This window comes from Bos indicus, chromosome 22 (assembly GCF_029378745.1).
Source record: "Bos indicus isolate NIAB-ARS_2022 breed Sahiwal x Tharparkar chromosome 22, NIAB-ARS_B.indTharparkar_mat_pri_1.0, whole genome shotgun sequence".
Taxonomy (NCBI): Eukaryota; Metazoa; Chordata; class Mammalia; order Artiodactyla; family Bovidae; genus Bos; species Bos indicus.
In genome coordinates this window covers 36,552,482-36,575,309 of record NC_091781.1, presented here as the reverse complement: position 1 = coordinate 36,575,309, position 22,828 = coordinate 36,552,482, and the positions used below count along the sequence as shown (strand labels likewise).

At 39.5% G+C, this 22,828-nt stretch overlaps 1 long non-coding RNA gene across 5 annotated transcripts in view; it reads left to right on the top strand.

Moving 5' to 3' along the window:
* The window catches only part of LOC139178686 (uncharacterized), a 321,381-nt gene that overhangs the window by 93,713 nt on the left and 204,840 nt on the right, over window positions 1-22,828 (top strand). The window contains exons 4-6 of one of the 5 annotated variants that reach the window (XR_011563130.1): window positions 1,739-2,688; window positions 8,694-8,809; window positions 8,906-21,548. This is a non-coding gene — a long non-coding RNA (uncharacterized lncRNA). Of the gene's footprint in view, window positions 1-1,738; window positions 21,549-22,828 lie in introns of all 5 variants that reach the window. The other 4 variants (XR_011563127.1, XR_011563129.1, XR_011563128.1 and 1 more) reach the window with 4 other exon arrangements.

Below are 22,828 nucleotides of genomic sequence, written 5' to 3'. Positions count from 1 at the left end.
AGGTCATCATAGACTGAAGCTTAAAAAACTCTAGGGATTGAGATCAAGAATTGGCAAAACACAGCTCACGGGCCAAGTCTAGCCCACCATCTATTTTGGTCAATGAAATTTCACTGGAACACACAGTAGCTCATTTTCCTGCATCAATGGTAGGATAGAGTAGCCTAAAATATTTACTGTCTGTAGCTTCCCAGGTGGCACAGTGGGAAAGAATCCGCCTGCAATACACGAGATGCAAGAGACACGGGTTTGATCCCTGGGTCAGGAAGATCCCCTGGAGGAGAAAATGGCAACCCATTCCAGTATTCTTACCTGGAGAATCCCATGGACAGAAAAGCCTGGCAGGCTACAGCCCATGGGCTGCAGAAAGTTGGAGTGACTGAGTGACTGAGCAACACAGAGCATGTCTTCAGAGAAAGTTTTCCAAGCCCTGACAGAGACCACAGTAACTGTCCCAGATATGACGGTGGTGATGGCATCTGAGGAGGTGGTCTGAGAAAGGCAATATCAGAGGTGAGACAGGAGGAATGCAGAGGAGTTAACCAAACATGCCTGAGAAGTCAGGGGAGGCCAAGGCAGGACTCCTCATGCCAAGACGAGGAGATAAGAGAGAGCACACAGAGTCCTGGGACAGCTGGAGTGTGGGATCCACAAGAATGGCCAGACCAGAGAAGTACACTGTGGCCACACTATGATTCTTTGGAAGTCAAGAGGAGTCCATAAAGTGTAAGCAGGTCAGGGGCTGATCAGGTTTCCATTTTGCGAAGCTCACAGTGCACTAGTGTAGAAAAAAACGGGTTGAAACAGGACTGCTTCCTTTCCCCCTATTCTCCCTTCCTCCACTTCTCAAAATATTCAGCCCCTTGGAAGCAAGTCAGTATAAATGTCCAAAGCCATCTAGTCTGTACCCTGTTGGCCCTGGATACCCCCATAACCTCCTGGCCCATCCGTTCTGGGAGGACCTGGTCCTTTCTCACTCAGGCTACCTCTCCCACAATGCATTGTAGGAAGGAGTATGGGAAATGGAAGGCTTAAGAGGCCATATTCCCAGTTGGCTTGTGCAACCCCCTCAGCCTCCAGACAGAAATGTGAGTGGCGGTAATTGGATAAACAGTTTAATTTAATAGTAACAGAAGAACTGGGCCTAATACAAGGAATCTCATTGTCCTTTTTTTCTCAAAGTGACTTTCCTTGCTATGCACTGTGATGCAGCAAGGCCATTGGAGATGCAGAGAAACACAAGAGATTGATTTTGCCTGGCAAGAAGGTCAGACTGCAAGAAGCAATTTTAATAGTTATTCTATCAAAGAGATGTAAGGAAAAAAAGAGAGAGAGATCAGAACTGGGTAGGGGAGGTCTGAGGGAGAAAGAAGGGAAAGAATATGTGTTTCCTGTTTGTTTTTGGAAGTGAGATATATCTTTACAAAATAATTAATAGCTATCTCTTAATTTCAACCTGAATTAGGTAATTCCTTAATATACTTTGGGCTTTATTTCCTCTTTATTAAAAAAAAAAATCTTGATAAGAGACATATTTTTTACTCCCTTTATTTGTAAAGTTACTAAATATTTTCCAAACTTAAATTTATGAAAATTCCTTCTTTAAGACTTTTAAAATCCTCATCTCCCTAAACAGAGACCTTGAAAACCTAAACTTCTAATTCCAGGCAGGATTTTGTAGCAAAGCCTGGTGTAACAGGTAAATTGAACCTTCCTGTCTCTTTTCTCTCTCTCTTAGGTATGAGCCAGACCTTGCATTCAGCTCTCTGGTTCTGATAATTCTTATTCATTATTCAGTCATAACAAAGGTACCAGCCAGTATGGATTTGAATCCTCACCTGAAAAGATCAACAGAAGATGGTCCAGTTCTAAGAAATGGGTATCCAGAGGGGATGGAATCACAATCGGCTGCTGACCTGGCCAAGATTTGTTATTCACTAAGCTGAGACATTACTTTGCCAACAAAGGTCTGTCTAGTCAAGGCTATGGTTTTTCCAGTGGTCATGTATGGATGTGAGGGTTGGACTGTGAAGAAAGCTGAGCGCTGAAGAATTGATGCTTTTGAACTGTGGTGTTGGAGAAGACTCTTGAGAGTCCCTTGGACTGCAAGGAGATCCAACCAGTCCATTCTGAAGGAGATCAGCCCTGGGATTTCTTTGGAAGGGATGATGGAAACTCCAGTACTTTGGCCACTTCATGCGAAGAGTTGACTCATTGGAAAAGACTCTGATGCTGGGAGGGATTGGGGGCAGGAGGAAAAGGGGATGACAGAGGATGAGATGACTGGATGGCGTCACCAACTTGATGGACGTGAGTCTGAGTGAACTCCGGGAGTTGGTGATGGACAGGGAGGCCTGGCGTGATGCGATTCATGGGGTCGCAAAGAGCTGGACACGACTGAGCGACTGAACTGAACTGAAGCTGTTTTTACCACACTGCTGGCAGTACTATAGCCCTAGCAGACACTGAGAGATGGAAGGTATTTTCAAGATACTTCTTAATTATATGCTCAGAAGTTGGTGAGCAGTGGCAGGAATACCATATTCAACAGTAAAAGTCCTTCGGAGATGATTCTGGAATATACCACCTAGAAGCTTTGACTTTGCCATTTAGACTTCACTTAAGAAACTTGCATTTCCTGCACTGTTTCATTCATTAAGCCACTGGAGGTGTAGGGAAACAATTCAGGTAACAACAAAATAGCCCAGAGAAAATTTATGCATGTATGAACCAATTTCAACCCTTGACTGAGACACCTTGTCTATACCCTTTTCCCTCAACTTTCCTTCTGCTCCTCTTTTTCTACACAACATGGGGTCAGGAGGGTTCTTAGGAGAAGAATGAATGAATGCTATTTGCTGTTTGCTATGGAATGAAACAAAGGCTTCATTGTTGAACAGACTCAAGAACTCAAGTTCTGAAGTGACATGTGCAGACGTGCAACTCCCCATTCCTTTGTGTACAATCTCACTGAACATTGGGCAAGCGATTTCCCCTTTCTGAGCCTCAGTTTTATCACCTATAGCATGATGAGGGTGGTAGTCCTGACTTGACAGTGTTGAGATGATTCCATCACGTAAGGATCAGCTCTATGCCTGGGCATTGTAGTTCTAGTCTGAAAATCAAATAACTTGCACACAATGATACTTGTTATAAGGTGAGCATGTTATAGAGCTGTGGGCACTGTTCTGTCACCAACATCACCAAGTTGCTCCATCCATCCCCCCATCAGACACGTGTGAATCACTTCTTATGTCTAAGTCATGGTGAATGGCAGCAGATGGGAGGCAAATGATGAGTGGTTGGTAGGCTGTGAGTGGAGAGAACAAGTAGTAGACTGTGGCCTGAGTTTTAATTCAGTAAATATTTACTCAACTCAAAGCACACACCAGGTATGATAATTGTGTGTAAAACGTCATGGAAGACATATATGATTACTGCCCCCAAGGACAGAATTCTTATAATTAGGATTTAGGGCAGATTTTAAAGTGTAGGAAGGATATTCTGGTATAGAAAGAAAAGCCAGGAGAAAACCAGGGAGATGCAGATGCAAGTGCAGGCATATACTTTACATTCAGTTAGACATCAAGCCTGGCTCTTAAACTGTCTTCTCTGTCATCTCTGCATAGTGAAGTGCCACCTAGTATCCACCTTTCATGTTCCATCCTCTGAGAGTCTTTCAGTATCATCGAAGGCAGATAGAAGGGCTCTCTCTCTTCTCTAAGTTAATACACTGTCAGTATAAGTATAAGGTTCCTATGGCACTTACTATGAACTACTTTGATTATTTAGATTGGCTGTCCATGCTGATCAAATTTCACTTGAAAATATCTGTCATGACTCAGTGCTTCTTGAATCATGGCAGCCACACAGTTGAACCGAAAAATCAAAAGCGGCATTCGCCTACCCAGACTACCATGGGCTTACAAACACAGCTGTATATAAATTATGAAATCAAAAACTATTTACCTTTTCTTCCCAACACATTACTGCTACATTATTTCGATGGAGACTCAACAAGGGAAATTCAACAGGACACCAGGAGGTGCAGCTGTGTTTCTAAATGCCGCACAATGCTTGAATAATCCAGAGTTTACATTAAATACCTCTCAGTATTAACAAGATGCAGGATAAATTGTTTGCTGACAAAGCCTATGCCTTTGGATAGGATGAACTCTTCTCGGTAGCTTACATTTTTACACTGGCAAAGCAAGCCATCACAGCCAACACCCTTGGCGGCCTGGAGACTGTTTATCTTTCTAAGAAGCCAGGTACAACCAGGCAGCTGAAACTGTTCAAATACAGTCCAGAAACAGGCCAAGTGTTTCATTTCTGCCATAGGGATCAGAATCTTGGTTCTCAATTTGCAAACACTAAGGGTGTTTGTTTTCATCTTCTTTACTTAGAAGACAAATGTAGTTTACTCTTTCAAGAGGATCTTTTAAGGCCATTTATTTCCTTTGTGGCGAAGGCAATGGCAACCCATTCCAGTGCTCTTGCCTGGAAAATCCCATGGACGGAGGAGCCTGGTGGGCTGTGGTCCATGGGGTTGCTTCCAGTCAAGCATGACTGAACGACTTCACTTTCACTTTTCACTTTCCTGCGCTGGAGAAGGAAATGGCTATCTACTCCAGTGTTCTTGCTTGGAGAATCCCAGGGACGGAGGAGCTTCCCTCTATGCGGTCACACAGAGTCGGACACGACTGAAGTGACTTAGCAGCAGCATTTCCTTTGACTTTGAATAGAAGTTGCAGAGAAGGACCAGTAATGTTTAAAAACTGGGTTCCTTTTGTGAGTAAGTGGGCTTAAGACCATGTGCTAATATTATGAGGCATTCAAGGGAATTCCCAGGTTCTCATCTAGGAGCTGAGCTAGGTTGGCAGAGGCTGGTCGTGTTTGATGAAGAAAGATCATCTCAGTGGATTTACTTCTGTGTCCAGATAAACTGATGTGTCCAGCAAAATTGTTGTGATCTTTCATGGACTTTACTCGCACAGACTTGGATGTACCATTAACTAATTTAGAGACAGCTAAAAAAACTAGATAGGCAGTATAATATTTAATTCTCCTGGGTCTTTATTTTGTTTTTTTCCCATTTGACTTAGCAAGATAAAGGCAAAAGATTTCCGAATGTATGCCCCATCTCTTAAGCTACCCTGGTGGCATTTACATACAACTGAAAAATGCTATAAATCCTTCTTAATCTTTTAGCTGGTGAATTGCTAGAAGAAGCTGGAATACTTTATTTTGGCCTGGTCCCAGCTCCATTTAAAATGCCAGACACAGCAGGGCTGAATTTGTTCATGTTCACTTGAGGACAGGGAGGCAGAGGAAGTTGTGTAAGGGAGTTGGAAATAGATGTGGTGAGGGGGTAGAACCTGGGGGAGGGCCACAGCAAATTCCTAACAAAAGGTAGTTTATTTGTTCCACCAAATATGCCTTTCAAGAAAAGGCCATTTCTAACCTGCAGCAAGTTAACAACTGAATGGAGATTGCAAAGATAGGGAATTGTTTTGCGTTTCCAATTCATTGAACTTGGAGCATCTGATCTTACCGTTAAATTCACCAAGGAAAAAGTAACCCACCTCTCCAAAGTGAAGATAACTGAAGGAGGAAAAAAAAAAAGATGATAAAGGTTGTATTCAAAAAGGAGTAATACAATGCAGAAGAAAGAAATTAGGTTTTATCTCATGTCATATATAAACATCAAATCAAAATGGATGGAGAGGTTAAATGTAAGACCAGAAAACCTCCTTGATATTGGTCTGAGCAATGATTTTTTGGGGAAGGGTGTGCTACATAGCACAGGCAATAAAAAAAATAGACAAACTGGCTGCATCAAATTAAAAAGCTTCTGAACAGCCAAGGAAACAATTAACAGAGTGAGGAGATAACCTATAGATGGGAGAACATATTTGCCAACCACACATATGAAGGACAGGGAAGCCTGGTATGCTGCAGTTCATGGGGTCACAAAGAGTCAGATGCGACTTAGAGACTGAACAATACCACCACCATATAATAAGGGGTTAATATCCAAAATACAAAGGGAACTCAAACAACTCAACAGCAAGAAAATAACCTGATTTTAAAAATGGACAAATGACCTGAATAGACATTTTTTACAAGAAGGCAAATAAATGGTCAATAGATATATGAAAGGTGTGGAACATCACTAATCATCAGGAAAATCCAAATCAACACCGAAATGAGATGTCACATCACACCTGTAAAAATGGCTATTATCAAAAAGACACAAGATAACCACTGTTTTTGACGATGTAGAGAAAAGGGAATCCTTGTATATCACTGGTAGGGATGTACATGGTACAGCTGCTACAGAAACCAGTATGGTGATATCCCCTCAAATTATAAACAGAACCATCATATGACCCAGCAAATTCACACTTTATGAAGTCAGTATATCAAAGAGATACTACACCCGTGTTCACTGCAGCATTATTCACAACAGCCAAGACATGGAAACAACACGCATACACATCCATTACGGAATAGTACACAACCACGAACAAGATGGAAACCCTGCCACTTGGACCTGGATGACAATATGCTAAGGGAAATAAGCCAGACACAGAAACGAAATTTCAGTATGGTCTCACTTATACATGGACTCAAAAACAAGGTCAAAATCATAGAAGCAGAGAGCAGAACAATGGTTACTAGCAGCTGGGAGGGGTAGGGAAAATGGGGAGATGTTGGTCAAAGAGTATAAATTTGTTAATTGTGCCAGATGAGTAAGTCTAGAAATATAATATAAAAGAATGATGACCATACCTAATAATACTGTACTGAACCATGGTAATATGTTGAGAGAATAGATTCAGTACACTTACCTCACTCAGGAAAGTGATAACTGTGATGGGAAGATACATTAATTATCTCAACTATAGTAATGATTTCACAATATATTTGTATATTAGATTATATTGTACACTTGAAATATTTACAATTTTTTTTTTTTAAATTAAAAATAATTAAAGGGAGTAAGATGGGATATGGAGAACCTTTAAGTGATATTCATATATGTGTGTGTGTATATATATATATATTTAAATATACATGTATATTTTTTAAAGACCTACATTTAAATCTTTCGTGTGCTACCAACTAGCTTTTAAATGACTACAAGTCACTACTTTGACCTTGAGTGACTCTCCTTGAATTTCATTTTCCATAACTGTAATTGTGCCAACTGCACAGAGTTGTTGTGAGGTTGCAATTAAATACTATGGGTACCATGCCTGCTATATTCTATGCACCTATCAATAAAAAGCTTTAAAAATTATATTAGGCATGTTAATATCATGGATGACAAACAGGTTTAATTTCTAACTAATTTTTAGTTATGACTGCCTAGAATATGTTTAGCATGACTGTGACTAGGCTTGGCAGAGTAGGGTGATTGATTATTGATGTCTGCTACTGGCACCAAATGAGGGATGTATTTGCCATCCAGAATCCAGTGAAAAGGTCACAGAATGTCAGAAGACCTGGTCTTTCGGCCTCCAATTAGCTGGGTAACGTGGGAACATCTTTTATTCCCTCTGGCCCTCATTTTCTCTAATGTAAAATGAATGAGCAGAACTTTATGATCTCTTAGGTCTTTCTGAGTCTGAATATTCTGATTCTAACCTAGAAAATATTATTACTGCTTCACAGGTTTGGAATGTTAATAAGATTCTTAAAAATGCTTTGCATTAAGTACATTTACATATGAGAAGTTGTTCTATGGCTCTGTTTTGAAGAATATTCACCATCACCCATGTAAGAGTTTGTAGTCTGTAAGTGAAGTAACATTTGAATCTTTTCTTACCTGTTGTGTGTTCTTATTTTCACCAAAATCTCTCTTGGCCTCAATTTAGTCACCTGAAAAACGAAAGAAAAATTATTTCTGTACCCTCCTGATCCTCTGAGATGTGGAGCCAATGAATAAGGACATGTTTCATCAGTACTTTGAACTTGTTAGAAGGCAGACCTTATGTAACTCTAAAGGACAAGTATTTATGTAAAAATGTTCTCTTGATGTGATGCACATTAATATCCATTTGCTATACTATGACTTTATTACAACAGAGTAACACTTTCAAAAGGAAAAGGACGTTGGTTTAGAAAACCCAGACTTCATCATTTTCCCTTTGAGTTTCCCTTTCCCTCAGTGTAAATCCTACAGTCTCCAAAGTTAAAAACACAATCAAAGCTTAAAGATGCTTGGTGTTGAAGCAATCTGCATGGTAAAAATGGCCTCCATAGGAGTATATATACACTTGCTACTTCAATAAACATAAAACCAACTCACTGTTGAAAATGTGCAAAAGTCAGTCAACATTATCTTGAAATATCTAGGTGCCATAAATATTAATAGTTATGACAACTGACGCTAGTGCAAGATTCTGTTCCTGTGGACAAAACCACAACATGAAAGATAGCCCATCATTCCTCAAAGCCAACTTTCCTAACAATGACTGAATCGATGAAAGGAAAAAAAAAGATGCCCTGACTTTCCCTTTAGACTTACTTCTAGAACAGAGAAGACATGCCTAGCTAGGTAAACAGAACAAATGTACTTCCTCTTGATCAATATGAATCAAGAACTTTAGCACGGAAATATAAGAAAACAATTTCCACCACTTATTTTATCCAAATGTATTTCTTTCTTTGCCTCTTCATGGTAGATTCTGAGCAGTAATGATGAGAATGACTGAAATGACTACTGCAACAAGTTTTGAGAAAAGACCTCCATTTGTCTGTTTCATTTGAGATGTCAATATGACAGATTCAAGAGAACAAGGCAAGTAAAACAAATGTGTATATGAAGATTTTTAAAGAACATGTCCAATAAACTGATCTAGTACTCTTGACAGACTGCTCTCCATTCCTCCCCCAGCCCATCCTTTGAGGTTATCAAAAGAGGCCAGAGTGTGGAGAGTGAGACTGTGTGAACAGATTGACAAAGAAGCTTTTTGGGTGAGAGTTCCTGCATCTTGTGCGACTCTTCATCTTGTTTGTGGTTTTCTTTTGTTTTTGGAGGAAGGGAAGGCATTCTACCATCTAACCCAGAGTCAAGAAACTACAATCTGCAAGTCAGATCTAGTCTACTGCTTGGTTTGGTACAGTCATGAGTTCATAATGGCTTTTACATTTGTCAAATGTAAAATGTGCTGGGGAATTATAAATAATTTGTGACCAATGAAAGTTCATTGTAACTCAAATTTCAGTGTCCATAAGTAAAATGCTACTGAAGACACCCACCCAATATTTAAATAACATTGCCTATGGCTGCTTTGGCACTACAATAATGGAGGATTCATCTTTATAGAAGTTTGCAGACCTCTGGTTTTACCAGAAGTCTGCTGGAGGGAGGTTTCATGACACAGTTGAAGAACTTGAAATGTGTCCCCTGTGTTTGAGAGATTTAGATGACTGATGTCTGATTTAGGGCTGAATCAACAAACAAAAAGGTCTGAATCCCAACAAAAATGGCCTGTAGCCCAGGGACTGCCTCCTTCCAGGGAAACCAAAGGCCAGAGAAGGGTCGCCCAGCTGCTCTGGTACAAGCTCTGGGAGAAGGCTGCTGTGCTGCATGTTGGGGAATGGACGCATGAGCATTTCCTAAGGGTAAGATCTGGGACATGTGAGAGAGCACTGGTGTGGAAGTGCTGCCTTTTTGGCTGCCTGGGAAGAACAAGAGGAAGAAGCAGAGTTGGATGTGCTCCCCTGGAGGCCTAACAGTTAAGGACACATTCACAAGGGACCATCTGAAAGAGCCATTGCTTTACTTTTTTGCCAGTGCTGAAGTTGCCTGGCCAAATACCAGCCTTTCTATCCTGCTCTGAGACAGAAGTTAACAAAGAGAAGGTGACAGGGAAGGCAAGAGGTGACAAAAGCTAGTCATTCCCTATCCATTCTCTGCAGCTTTAAGATTACCTTCACTAATCTGAATTAAGTTTAAAGAGATAGTGGAAATGGAGAGCTATGTTTTATTAATGGTGGGAGCCATGCATATCCAATCTTCCACTTACAGGATTTAACTGATCAGTTCCAATATACCAGGACTCTATAGCATACTGTCATTTATTATGACAACTCTATGAGACTGATATTAATATACCCATTTTATGGGTGAAGAAATCAAGGTTCAGAGTTTGAATGATATACCCAAGGTCTCATGCCATTGAGTGGCAGAGCCAGGATTTAGTCTATTGGATGTTCAAATGCATCCTCTTTTCATTGTACCTTGGGGAATTTTATCTTAGAAATTATAGTTTTGATGCTATATTTGTATCCAGAGCCCATAGTGTGCATCATGTACTATTGCTGTGAAGAAATAAACATTCAGTCAAGTTAACTTAAGAGACAGGAGTGTATTTCAGTGTTCACTAAAGCACTAGTTACACTAGCCAAGACATGGAAGCAACCTGAGTGTCCACAGACAGATGAATGGATAAAGAAGATGTGGTATACATATACAATGGGATATTACTCAGCCATAAAAAAGAATGCAATAATGCCATTTGCAGCAACATGGATCGACCTAGAGATTATCATACTAAGTGTAGTAAGTCAGAGAGAGAAAGACAAATATCATATGATATCACTTATCTGTGGAATCTAAAAAAATGATACAATGAATGGATAAATTAGGAGTTTGGGACTAACATATGCACACACACTGCTATATATAAAACAGATCAACAACAATGACCTACTGTAGAGCACAGGGAACTATATTCAATATCTTCTAATAACATATAATGGAAAAGAATCTGATAAAAGATATATATATATATGTATATGTATGTGTGTATGTGTGTGTGTGTATATATATATATATATATATATATATACACACCATACATACACACCCAGGTGGCTTAGTGGTAAAGAATCTGCCTGCCAATGCAGGAGATGCAGGTTTGATCCCTGGGTCAGGAAGATACCCTGGAGGGGAAATGGCAACCCACTCTAATATTCTTGCCTGGAAAATCCCATGAACAAAGGACTCTGGCAGGCTACTGTCCATGGGATCACAAAGAATCAGATATGTATTTTATGTATATATATATATATCTGAATCACTTTGCTATATACTTGAAACTAACACAACACTATAAATCAAATACACTTCAATTTTTAAAAATTTAGAGAGAGATAGTGGTTTATTACCAGAGTATACATTGCCCTAAGTTACACAGCAGAGGAAAGCAAACTCTGGAAGATCTGAACCTCTGTGTGGAATTGCCCCAGTGTAATAAGAAGCATGTGGTAGTGGGGCAGTTTATAATCATCCAAACAATTTTACACATTCCTTAAATGAATCCTTGCAACAGCCTAGGGAAGCAGGCAAGGACACTTTGGTCCTTATTTTTCATGTAAGTAAATGCAGGCTCAGATATTCAGAAACAGTCATAATTAAATCTGTTGAATTAAATAAATGAATCTGCCCCACTTCTGTCATGTGTATATGTTGATAGCTAGTCATTGGCCTATGATTGTTTCAATTTTAGTTGAGAGTATGAATCATGGAGCTCCCAAGTCTGTACCCATTATTTCCCAGCATAAGACCTTGTATATAATGGACAGCCTATAGATGGTAGTGGAGAGACTTAGTTATCTTTTAACAGAAGAGTCTTTTTCTAAGCAAATATTTTATATTAAGTAGCATCTCCGCTGCTGCTAAGTCGCTTCAGTCGTGTCCGACTCTGTGCGACCCCATAGACGGCAGCCCACCAGGCTCCACCGTCCCTGAGATTCTCCAGGCAAGAACACTGGAGTGGGTTGCGATTTCCTTCTCCAATGCAGGGAAGTGAAAAGTGAGAGTGAAGTTGCTCAGTTGTGACTCTTAGCGACCCCACGGACTGCAGCCTACCCAGGCTCCTCCATCCGTGGGATTTTCCAGGCAAGAGCACTGGAGTGGGGTGCCATTGCCTCCTCCCAAGTAGCATCTCGAAGGGACTCAAAGCAGTTGAAGTGTTTATTTTCTTTAGGGATCAGGCCTTGGGTGAAAAAGACCAGGATCTCAATTCTGTTGCCTTCACCTGCTTAATTGTTTCCAAGAAGTGAACGGACATAGTTTTCAATCCTACTCTATTTCTTGGCCATCTGACTTGCACAAGTTAGTGTCTTTATCTGAAAAATGGGCCTAAGGATACTCTTATCTGGCTATACTTTGAGAACTAAATGAGTAAAACTACCTGGTTTGACAGTAGGTACTTGATAAAGATTAACATTTTTATTTAAAGTGGCCAGCTAATAGTTTGATTTCCTAAGACTCACTTTGACATCCTCAGATCCAAAGTACAAAACTTAGTTCACAGGGAAGGAACCAGGTTCTGCCACTCAGTCCAGGCAAAAGGTGGCAAGTTCTGAGAGCATATGGATATACCATTCGCAGAATTCTTAGAACTGTTTGGAGCAATAGTTGAGAACAAGAGACAGTCTGCAAAACAGGCTAAACCAATGAGTGTCCTGGGGGGACAGAAGGAGCTATGTTTTCAGATCCTTATCTAAACCTGGAATTGGCAGCTTTATTTTTAAATTTCCAATCTTATCTTTTCAACTACATCTTTATTTAAAATATAACCTGTCATTTACTCAGGCTCAAATTTAACCATTTTTGCTTACTCTCATTTGAAGCTGATGATGACTTTTGAAGGATAAAAGGATCCTCTTATAGAGAATAATGCTGGGGGGCAGGTAGAGATTTTTAAAAAGATATTATCTTTGTCTCCCAATAAGTTGAGCTCATTAGATAAATGAGATTCCACTAAAGCATGATTTTCTAATTCATCGACTAATTAATCATGTGTGCAATGACTGAAACAAAGTGATTTTACTCTATAGATACAGTAAATAACTACTCTGTAAGTGAAAAACACAATTTTTTTCCAAACAAATGAGCCTCTCCCTTGGAGATGCCCTGGATTAAATATTCTGCTTTAATCCAAAATGTCTTGATGTCATCAGGTTCTTCAGTGTAAATTTAGTGTAAGTTGGACATTTAGTGTTTTATTTTCTCTTTCTTTCTTGCTGCCCATCACTCTGGCAGGACTATATTAGCATCCCTATTGGAGTACATAGTTCCCAATTTGCAATCTTTTCCTTTTCTTGCTTTTCTGACTGGACAGTGTGCTCCTTGAAGTGGGGAATCTATTTTTGTCCTATTCACACTGGTTTATCTAGCACATAGTAGGTAAGCAATACATGTCCTTTGCAATGGAGTTGAGCAGCTTAGGTATATCCTGATAAGAAAGGTCAATCTTGCCAACCATTGAGGAGCAACAAATTAGGTGAGTAGGAAAGGGAAGTGAGTGATATCATTTTACACATGGTTAGTCTGGGTATAGAGTACCGCATCTGGGAAATACACTTCTCACTAACTGCAGGTATGTGAGCTTCTCTAACTAGGTAGCTCAATAAGAATCCTTCACACTGATATTTATTTGGTCATAGATTCCCTTTATTTTCTTTAATGTCACATTCTGCCTTGAGTGTTTCATGCCATAAAACACATGGTCAGGGAGCCTGTGATGAAGCCTCTGCTTCCTCAAGTTGTTCCATCTTTTCCTATTGTTGTTGTGGTCCCACGTCTCCAGCAGTAACTGAAGCATCCAGCATCCACTGATTATGAAATACTTACAGCCCGCAGGCTGCAAGGCAGGCATTCACTTCAAGTCCAAACAAACAGAAATAGAGCTTCTCTCCTCTGGGCATTGGTCTTCACAATAACGGCAGCGTGTTACTCTCATGGTAATCCCAATCTAAACAACCGATATTTAAAATGACAGTTTGCTGAAGACCTCATGTGGTTCTTCCTGAATGCTTCAGTTCTATACTCCCTTTCGTTTTGTGTCACCAATGCTGTTCCTTTTCAAGAGCTGGCTTGGGAGATGGTTTGGATTTGATCCTGCTGGCCTGAGACTGCATACTTGGCTGCCTGGGACTTCCTGGCTCTGCTGATGATACTATACAGCAGGAGCAGAGAAGGAGTCTTAGTAAATCAGACACCCTCTGCTTAGCCAATTCACAGATATCATTGGGAACACACACACACACACACAATATTACACATATAATGTAACCCATATGCCTATGTCTTTTGTCTACTTATCTACTGTTTTCTGCATATCACAATTCCAGGGACTGTCTTTTACCTTGTGGTTTGATTTGCAGCCCCTGGAGTTGTGTAGTTCACATCCTGTACAACTGTACACAGCAGCTTTGACTGACTTTATCTAATATTCATTGAACACTTATTATATTCTAGACACTATGCCAAGCCCTTTATATAAATGATTCCCCAATTTTCATAACAGATTTATGAAGGGAACTGAGGTTCAGAAGCGACCTTAAGGAATTTAGACAAAAGTAACATTTCAAGGAAAAAGTAGAGCTGCAATAAGTGAAGATTATTTTTCAAGGAAAAAGTAGACCTGCAATGATTGAAAACTACTACTAAGTGTGGTCTACTTGTAGTCCTCAACTGCAGGACATTTCTTTCTAGGGAGGCATAACAGAACCTCCCTTCTGTGAGCAGGATGATGGAATGGATGAGAAGGTTAATAAAAGCATAGTCAATGCTGGAGTTTAATAACTGGAAACTAAAAAGCAACTTACAAATTCTATAATACAACTGAGGGAAAGTAAAGCTTGACAAATATTGCCATGTGGTCATCTACAGAAGGTAGGGTCTCAATTCTGGGCTTCAGTGACTCTGAATGGTGAGAGGCAGGAAGAAGTGAGGCTCTCCCCACCTCCCCTGACCAACCAAGGCTCTGTTTCAGGAACTCTGCAGGTTGATGTGGGATACTTAGGTTTATCTAAGGGGATGGGTTGTAAAAGGTTAATAAACTCCCATCTAATGAAACCAATAAATACCAAATTTCTACTACTTTGAAGTTATGTTGACCCAGAAAAAGCTAAAAGTTGTGTTTTCATTCTACTATTCTGATTCAATGTACTGAATAAAGACTCTATCTTCCACTTTCCCTCCATGAAGTTCTGGCTGGGTAAAGCTGGACACTGCACAGAATACACACATTCTCTGTGATCACTGTGAAAATCAGACCTTAAAACTAAAGAATTTATGGTACTATAAGCAAAATAATCACTGCAAGGCCAAACAAAGATTAGAAAAGAGGTATCTGAACTGAAAACAGCAATAAAATGCTTTACAATACATGGCTATCTAGGAATCTTTCTCCAAAATTGGGAGATTCAGTTTAGTTCAGTTCAGTTCTATCACTCAGTCGTGTCCGACTCTCTGCAACACCATGAACCACAGCACGCCAGGCCTCCCTGTCCATCACCAACTCCTGCAGTCCACCCAAACCCATGTCCATTGAGTCCGTGATGCCATCCAACCATCTCATTCTCTGTCATCCCCTTCTTCTCCTGCCTTCAATCTTTTCCAGCATCAGGGTCTTTTCAAATGAGTTGGCTCTTCACATCATGTGGCCAAAGTATTGGAGTTTCAGCTTCAACATCAGTCCTTCCAATAACACCCAGGACTGATCTCTTTTATGATGGACTGGTTGGATCTCCTTGAAGTCCAAGGCACTCTCAAGAGTCTTCTCCAACACTACAGTTCAAAAGCATCAATTCTTCAGCACTCAGGTTTCTTCACAGTCCAACTCTCACATCCATACATGACTACTGCAAAAACCATAGCCTTGACTAAATGGACCTTTGTTGACAAAGGAATGTCTCTGCTTTTTAATATGCTGTCTAGGTTGGTCGTAACTTTCCTTCCAAGGAGTAAGCGTCTTTTAATTTCCTGCTGCAATCACCATCTGCAGTGATTTCTGAGCCCAGAAAAATAGTCTGACACTGTTTCCACTGTTTCCCCATCTATTTGCCATGAAGTGATGGGACTGGATGCCATGATCTTCATTTTCTGAATGTTGAGCTTTAGGCCAACTTTTTCACTCTCCTTTTTCACTTTCATCAAGAGGCTCTTTAGTTCTTCTTCACTTTCTGCCATATGGGTGGTGTCATCTGCATATCTGAGGTTATTGATATTTCTCCCGGCAATCTTGATTCCAGCTTGTGCTTCCTCCAGCCCAGCGTTTCTCATGATGTACTCTGCATATATGTTAAATAAACAGGGTGACAATATACAGCCTTGATATACTCCCTTGCCAATTTGGAACCAGTCTGTTGTTCCATGTCCAGTTCTAACTGCTGCTTTCCGACCTGCATACAGATTTCTGAAGAGGCAGGTCAGGTGGTCTGGTATTCCCATCTCTTTCAGAATTTTCCACAGTTTATTGTGAAACAACACAGTTAACTGTGTTGTACTTGTCTCTTTTTAAAGGCCGAATAACATTCCACTGTACATATATATATATATATATATCACACTGGGTTTGTCCATTTCTGCTAATGGACATTTGGCTTCCTTTCACCTTTTGGCTATTGTGTATAGTGCTGCCATGAACTTCTATGTATAGGTACTTGTTTGAGTATTTTTTCAATTCTTTTGAAAAGAACTGAAGGTATACACTCCAAGGTATACATCTTGGAGTGGGACTGCTGGGTCATAAAGAAATTCTATATTTAACTTTTTTTTTTTTAAACTTTACAATATTGTATTGGTTCTGCCATATATCGAAATGAATCTGCCACAGGCATACATGTGTTCCCCATCCTGAACCCTCCTCCCTCCTCCCTCCCCAAACCATCCCTCTGGGTCGTCCCAGTGCACCAGCCCCAAGCATCCAGTACCGTGCATCAAATCTGGACTGGCGACTCGTTTCATATATGATATTATACATATTTCAATGCCATTCTCCCAAATCATCCCACCCTCTCCCTCTCCCACAGAGTCCAAAAGACTGTTCTATACATCAGTGTCTCTTTTGCTGTCTCGCATTCAGGGTCATCGTTACCATCTTTCTAAATTCCATATATATGCGTTAGTATACTGTATTGGAGTTTTTCTTTCTGGCTTACTTCACTCTGTATAATAGGCTCCGGTTTCATCCACCTCATTAGAACTGATTCAAATGTATTCTTTTTAATGGCTGAGTAATACTCCATTGTGTATATGTACCACAGCTTTCTTATCCATTCATCTGCTGACGGACATCTAGGTTGCTTCCATGTCCTGGCTATTATAAACAGGGCTGTGATGAACATTGGGGTACACGTGTCTCTTTCCCTTCTGGTTTCCTCAGTGTGTATGCCCAGCAGTGGGATTGCTGGATCATAAGGCAGTTCTATTTCCAGTTTTTTAAGGAATCTCCATACTGTTCTCCATAGTGGCTGTACTAGTTTGCATTCCCACCAACAGTGTAAGAGGGTTCCCTTTTCTCCACATCCTCTCCAGCATTTATTACTTGTAGACTTTTGGATCGCAGCCATTCTGACTGGCGTGAAATGGTACCTCATAGTGGTTTTGATTTGCATTTCTCTGATAATGAGTGATGTTGAGCATCTTTTCATGTGTTTGTTAGCCATCTGTATGTCTTCTTTGGAGAAGTGTCTATTTAGTTCTTTGGCCCATTTTTTGATTAGGTCATTTATTTTTCTGGAATTCTATATTTACCTTTTTAAGGAATTGTCAAACTGTTTTCCAAACTGGCTAAACCTCTTTATGTTCCCACCAGCAATGTATGAGGGTTTCAATTTCTCCATATTTTTCTGAAAATTGTTATCTTTTATATTTTTCATTACAGCCATCACAGTGGGTATGAAGTAATACCTCACTGTTAATTTTGTTTTCCCTCATGACTAACAATGTGGAGCATCCTTTTATGTGCCTGTTGGCCATTTTTACTTCTTTGGATAAAGGTCTGGACAAATCCTTTACCTATTTTTAAATAAGTTTTAAAAAATCTTTTTGTTGTTCAGCTTAAGAGTTCTTTATCAGTTCAGTTCAGTCACTCAGTCGTGTCCGACTCTTTGCGACCCCATGAATCACGGCACGCCAGGCCTCCCTGTCCATCACCAACTCCCGGAGTTCACCCAGACTCACGTCCATTGAGTCAGTGATGCCATCCAGCCATCTCATCCTCTGTCGTCCCCTTATCCTCCTGCCCACAATCCCTCCCAGCATCAGAATCTTTTCCAATGAGTCAACTCTTCGCATGAGGTGGCCAAAGTACTGGAGTTTCAGCTTTAGCATCATTCCTTCCAAAGCAATCCCAGGGCTGATCTCCTTCAGAATGGACTGGTTGGATCTCCTTGCAGTCCAAGGGACTCTCAAGAGTCTTCTCCAACACCACAATTCAAAAGCATCAATTCTTCGGCCCTCAGCCTTCTTCACAGTCCAACTCTCACATCCATACATGACCACAGGAAAAACCATAGCCTTGACTAGACGAACCTTTGTTGGCAAAGTAATGTCTCTGCTTCTGAATATGCTATCTAGGTTGGTCATAACTTTCCTTCCAAGGAGTAAGCGTCTTTTAATTTCATGGCTGCAGTCACCATCTGCAGTGATTTTGGAGCCCAAAACAATAAAGTCTGACACTGTTTCCACTGTTTCCCCATCTATTTCCCATGAAGTGATGGGAATGGATGCCATGATCTTCGTTTTTTGAATGTTGAGCTTTAAGCCAACTTTTTCACTCTCCACTTTCACTTTCATCAAGAGGCTTTTTAGTTCTTCACTTTCTGCCATAAGGGTGGTGTCATCTGCATATCTGAGGTTACTGATATTTCTCCCAGCAATCTTGATTCCGGCTTGTGTTTCTTTCAGTCCAGCGTTTCTCATGATGTACTCTGCATAGAAGTTAAATAAACAGGGTGACAATATACAGCCTTGACGAACTCCTTTTCCTATTTGGAACCAGTCTGTTGTTCCATGTCCAGTTCTAACTGTTGCTTCCTGACCTGAATACAAATTTCTCAAGAGGCACATCAGGTGGTCTGGTATTCCCATCTCTTTCAGAATTTCCCACAGTTTATTGTGATACACACAGTTGAGTTCTTTATAGACCCCTACAAAATATATGATTTGCAATTACTTTATTCCATTCTGTGGGTTGCTTTTTCTCTTTCTTGATAATGTCCTTTGATGAACAAAAGCTTTTAATTTTATGAAAGTCAAGTTTCTCTACTATTTCTCTCATTGCTCAGTCATGTACGAGCCCATGTGTCAAATTAAAGTTCATGGAGATTTAGTCCTATGTTGTCTTCTACGAATTTTGTAACTTTAGCTTTTATGTTTATGTCACTGATGCATTTTGAGTACATGGTGTGAGGTAGGCATCCAACTCCACTCTGTGAGAAATGAGTATCTAATACATCTACCATTTTGAAGAAAGGAAACATAATATTATGAACATAGTTAAAAAGTAAATTCTCAAGAGGAGTCTAAGGAGACATGATAACTAAATATAATATGGTACCTAGATGAGATCAGGTACTATATTACAAAAGATGGTACATATTACAATTACATACTATGCAAGGCAATCTACAGATTCAGTGCAATCCCTATCAAATTACCAATGGTATTTTTCACAGAACTAGACCAAAAAAATCTTAAAATCTGTATGGAGACACAAAAGACTCCAAATACCCAAAGCAATTTTGAGAAAGAAAACTAGAGCTGGAGGATTCAGGCTCCCTGACTTCAGCTGATACCACAAAGCTATAGTCATCAATCATTATGGTACTGGCACAAAAAAATGGAAATACAGATCAAGGGAATAGGACAGAAAGTCTAAAAATGAATCCACACACCTAGGGTTAATTAATCTATGGCATGGAGGCAAGATCCACACAATGTTGGAAAGACAATCTCTTCAACAAACGGTGTGGGGAAACTAGGCAGATACATGTAAAAATATGAAATTATATCATTCTTTAACACCATACACAAAAATAAGCTCAAAATTGTTTAAAGACCTAAATGTGAGACTGGACATTATAAATCTTCTAGAGGAAAACATAGGCAGAAAACTTTCTGACATGAATTGTACCAATATCTTTTTCAGTCTATTTTTCAGAAAAAAGGAAATAAAAACAAAAATAAACAAATTGAACCTACTGAAATTTAAAAGTGTTTGCACACCAAAGGAAACAATAAACAGAACAAAAATACAACCCACAGATTGGGAGAAAATATTTGCAAATGATGTGACCAACAAGGGATTAGTCTTTAAAATTTATAAACAGCTCATGAAGCTTACCATCATCAAAACAACCCAATTGGGCAGAAGACCTACATTTCTCCAAAGACGATATACAGATGGCCAAAAGGCACATGAAAAGATGCTCAGCACTGATAATTACTATAGAAATGAAAACCAAAACTATAATGAGATACCATGTCGTATCAGTCAAAATGGCTATCATCAAAAAACTTCACAAACAATAAATGCTGGAGAGGGTGTGGAGAGAAGGGAAGCCTTTGCACTACTGGTGGGAATATAAATTGGTACAGCCACTATGGACAATAGTATGGAAGTTCCTTTAAAAACTAGAAATAGAGCTACCATATGACCCTGCAGTTCCACTCCTGGAAATATGCCCAGAGGAAAACATGGTCTGAAAGGATACATGTACTCTACTCTTTGACATATGAATATCTAATACCTCAACCATTTTGAAAAAAGAAAACATAATATTATGAATATAGTAGAAAGTAAATTCCCAAGAGAAGTCCAAGGAGACATGACAACTAAATATAATATAGTACCTGGATGAGATCCTGTGACAGAAAACAGACACTAGTTCAAAACTAAGGAAACCAGAGTGAAGCATAAATTTTAGTTATCAATAATGCATCAGTCTTGATTTACTAATTGTGACAAATGTACCATATTAAAATAAGAAGCTAATATTAGGGCAAACTGGGTGTGGGATTTATGGGAACTCTTTGTGCTAGTTTTATAATTTTTCTATAAATCTACAACTCTTCTAAAATAATTTAAAGGTTATTATAAAAAGGTTAAGTGATTGTATTAAAAACAACTGCAATATCTAGGATAAACCTCATGAAAGATGTGCAGGATCTCTACACGGAAAACTATTACACACTGCTGAGAGAAATTTAAAGAGAGCTGGTGAGCTATATCATGCTCATGGACTGGTAGATTCAGTATTGTTAAGATGTCAATGCTGTCACACTTGTTAATGATTTAATGACATCCTAATCAATGATCTAAAAAAGGAATAAAGTTGGAAGAGTTGCACTATCTGATTTTAAGCCTATTATAAAGCTCCAATAATCATAACAATACAATACTAACAAAAGTAACACAATCTGGAAAAAAAATAACATACCTATGGTAAACTCAATTTTGGGAGAAGTTTCAAGGTAATTTGGAGAAGGCAATGGCACCCCGCTCCAGTACTCTTGCCTGGAAAATCCCATGGGTGGAGGAGCCTGGTGGGCTGCAGTCCATGGGGTGGAGAAGAGTCGGACACGACTGAGTGACTTCACTTTCACTTTTCACTTTCATGCATTGGAGAAGGAAATGGCAACCCACTCCAGTGTTCTTGCCTGGAGAATCCCAGGGACTGGGGAGCTGGTGGGCTGCTGTCTATAGGGTCGCACAGAGTCGGACACGTTCAAGGTAATTATATGGGAAAGTAAAATTGTTTTCATTAAATATGGTGGGAACACTGGACAGTCATATTAAAAATAAATTATGTCTACCTCAAGCCATAAACCAGAATTCATAGATCTTAAAGCCTAAAGGTAAGCCAAAACTATAGTATTTTTAAAATAAAATACAGGATAAAATTTTTGTCACTTTAGAGTAGGAAAAGATTTCTTAGACTAAATGTAAATCAAAAAGTGATACACTGGGCGTTATTGAAATTAAAACTTTTTGCTCTTCAAAGGACACCATTAGGAAAATGAAAAGGCAAACTACATATTAGAGGAAAATATTATTAACACATGCCTCTGACAGAGGCCTTATATCCAGAATATATAATCCAGAATATAGTCAGTCCTTTTAAACTCAGTAATAAGATGACAATTCAATCAAAAAACATAATGAAGACCTGGAAAGGTACTTTCTAAAAGAAGATATATAGCTAATAAATACATGACAAAATACTTAACATCATATTAGCCTTCAGGGGAATGCACATTAAGACAAATGAGATACCACTGGACAGCAATAAAATGGCTAAAGTTAAAATTTCTAACAACTGCAAGTATTGGTAAGGATATGGAGCAACTGGAACTCTTATACACTGCAAACAGTTGTGTAAATGGTACCTCTTTTGGGGAAAACACTTTGGCAGCTTTTTTTAAACGTTAAACACTCTATGACTCAGCAATTTCATTCCTAGGCATTTACCTAAGGGAAATTACGACTTAGGTCCACAAAAAAATCTGGACAAGAATATTACAACTGCCTTATTTGTAATCGGCAACAACTGGAAACAATTTAAAAGTCCATCATTTAAATTAGATGATGATTAAATTAATTAAATTAATCATTTAAATTAGATGAGCGGATAAACACTCTGTGGTATATTTATGCTGCTGCTGCTGCTAAGTCGCTTCAGTCGTGTCCAAGTTTGTGCGACCCCATAGATGGCAGCCCACCAGGCTCCCCCATCCCTGGGATTCTCCAGGCAAGAACACTGGAGTGGGTTGCCATTTCCTTCTCCAATTCATGAAAGTGAAAAGTGAAAGTGAAGTCACTCAGTCGTGTCCAACTCTTCTCGACCCCATGGACTGCATTGCACGAGGCTCCTCTGTCCATAGGATTTTCCAGGCAAGAGTGCTGGAGTGGGGTGCCATTGCCTTCTCCAGGTATATTTATGCAGTGTTATATTAAAAGGTATATTATAGGGACTTCCCTTGTTGTCTAGTGGCTCTTTGTTCCCAGTGCAG